The sequence below is a fragment of the Haematobia irritans genome, chromosome 1 (genome assembly GCF_050003625.1).
Source record: "Haematobia irritans isolate KBUSLIRL chromosome 1, ASM5000362v1, whole genome shotgun sequence".
Taxonomy (NCBI): Eukaryota; Metazoa; Arthropoda; class Insecta; order Diptera; family Muscidae; genus Haematobia; species Haematobia irritans.
Window position 1 is genome coordinate 130,555,147 of NC_134397.1, and position 2,857 is coordinate 130,558,003.

At 34.6% G+C, this 2,857-nt stretch overlaps 1 long non-coding RNA gene across 1 annotated transcript; it reads left to right on the plus strand.

Moving 5' to 3' along the window:
• The first annotated feature begins 1,656 nt into the window (after window positions 1-1,656).
• Window positions 1,657-2,323, plus strand: LOC142241961 (uncharacterized). Its single transcript, XR_012723892.1, has 2 exons — window positions 1,657-2,027; window positions 2,093-2,323. It is a non-coding gene; the product is annotated as an uncharacterized LOC142241961 (long non-coding RNA).
• Window positions 2,324-2,857: the final 534 nt, after the last annotated feature.

Genomic DNA, 2,857 nt, shown 5'->3' on the forward strand with positions numbered 1-2,857 from the left:
GACAAAATTTTCTATAGAAATAAAATTTTCACAAAATTTTCTATCGAAAGAAAATTTTGACAAAAATTTCTACAGAAATAAAATTTTAACAAACTTTTCTATAGAAATAAAATTTTAATAAAATTTTCTATAGAAATAAAATTTTGACAAAATTTTCTATAGAAATAAAATTTTAACAAAATTTTCTATAGAAATAAAATGTTGACAAAATTTTCTATAGAAATAACATTTTGACAATGTTTTCTATAAAAATAAAATTTAGGTAGATTATTTTTGGCTCGAGTGGCAACCATGATTATGAACCGATATGGACCAATTTTTGTGTGATTGGGGATCGGCTATGTATAACTATAGACTGATATGGACCAATTTTGGCATGGTTATTAGCGGCCTTATACTAACACCACGTTGCAAATTTCAACCGGATCGGATGAATTTTGCTCCTCCAAGAGGCTCCGGAGATCAAATCTGGGGAAAGGTTTTTATGGGAGCTATATATAATTATGGACCGATATGGACCAATTCTTGCGTGTTTGTTAGAGACCATATACTAACACCACGTACCAAATTTCAACCGGATCGGATGAATTTTGCTCCTCTAAGAGGCTCCGGAGGTCAAATCTGGGGATCGGCTTATATGGGGGCTATATCTAATTATGGGTCGATGTGGACCAATTTTTGCAATTAGAGAACATATACCAACACCATGTACCAAATTTCAGCCGGATCGGATGAAATTTGCTTCTCTTAGAGGCTCCGCAAGCCAAATCGGGGGATCGGTTTATATGGGGGCTATATATAATTATGGACCGATGTGGACCAATTTTTGCATGTTTATTAGATACCATATACTTACACCATGTACCAAATTTCAGCCAGATCGGATGAAATTTGCTTCACTTAGAGATATCTCTGATTGTGGATTGGAATTTTCCCCTGACTGCTAGCTAGAGCCACATCATCTGCGTATGCCAACACTTTTATCCTTTCTTTTTCTAGGGTAACCAGAAGGTTATTTATAGCAACATTCCAAAGAAGAGGTGATAGAACTCCTCCTTGGGGAGTGCCTCTGTTCACATACATTTGTATGCTTGCTTGTCCTAGTGTGGCTGAAATACGTCTATTCATTAGAAGTTCGTCTAACAGCCTAAGTATACATGGATCAACATTCAGAGTTGTCAGTCCATTTAATATCGAGCTCGGATGGACATTATTGAACGCCCCTTCGATGTCTAGAAACGCCACGATTATGTATTCTTTGACAGATAGTGAGCTTTCAATAAAGCTGACTAGTTCATGTAATGTGGTCTCAGTAGACCTGCCCTTCAAGTATGCATGCACACAGAGAACATATTTGGTTGAAAATTGATTGTTGTAATAAAAATTCTGCATCTACAATGAAATCACAGTTGTGTCAATCAATTTACATTATTTACAACCTTAATTCGTTCCTACTACCATTTGACGATTATTATTATAGAGTTTTGTTTGTAATACAAGTCAAATAGTTGTCTGAACTAAATGTCTCTCTTTTTAAAAAATTTGATTGAATTCAATACGCGCAACCAACCTTAAAAAACCTTCATAACTGTCATTTAGTATTCAGAACTTACAATTGATATTCACAACCGAATTCCTTGGGAAATATTTCTCAAATGTCATTAATATTATTAAAAATTATTCAATGTTGAAGGAAACGTGTCTTTTCAATTTAAAACAATAAAAATTACTGAAATCAGAGTATTTTCAGCTTCAGTTTATTTGAACTCTTGGTGGATTGCCTATCAAATATTTCATGAACAACTCGCGCAGTGTGAAACTGTTCTAAGTACACCATATTCGATACGAGTCATATAAACAGTTCCTATCTTCAATTGTTTGGGATCGAGTTTTAGATGTGGAACAATTTTATAGTGTTAAAAGGTAAAAGTTTGAACCATGTTGCAAATTTAAAGCGGCTCTAATGGGAAAATTCATCTCCACGTCTGTCTTTATCTATGGAACACATAAGGAAGTGATGGTGGCGAGTATGTTCTTATTTATTTTTTAAAACTCCACACTAATTTTCTGATTTAATTTGTTGCGTTTTTAGACTGGCTATGTCATCCCATTTATCATGTGCTCAGTTCGGACGCCACTTATAAATACTTGTATACTAAGAGTTCCAAAGATTTAACTACCATTGCCTGTCAATTCTGCAATCAATGCTGGAGGGTGTACTTTCAAAGGTGTATATTTTTTAATTGTTAATGTATTGTAATTTTATGTACTTTTCTGTTATTCAAAAAAATATGAATAAAATACAATATTCTGAAGGAAAAAATCATTTTCAATTCGGTTAAGGTGGGTGATATAACCATATAAAGAAAGGAGCAACGACCAATTCTATCGTCTAATACAACCAACTCTATATATAGTATTAGTTAAATTTTCCATAATTCGATTGAGTCGACCGAATTTGTCGGGTGTCACAACTGCTAACAGAAGGTTGCTGCAACTGCCAAAAGGAGGTTGGCAATAAATTCGGTTATCACAACCAATCTGTATTCTCTGTGTGCTGTCGTTTCGAGAACAAACTTGAATCGATGCTAATTCTAAGATAAATAAGTTTAGGCCCATAGTAAAGTGTGCTGAAGACAGTGTGTACTCTCCATATTTCAATATAGTCCTCATATAGCCCGATCTCCATCGGTCCATGGTTTGGTATAGCCCCATAGAGACCAATCCGAAACCGATTTGACTTCTTGAGCGCCTAGACGCCAAAATTTCTATCCCATTGTGCTGGAATTCAAAATCTTTTTTAATTTCCATAAATAGGCGTGACGAATATGGTGTGTATCAGTCCAAATTTCAACCG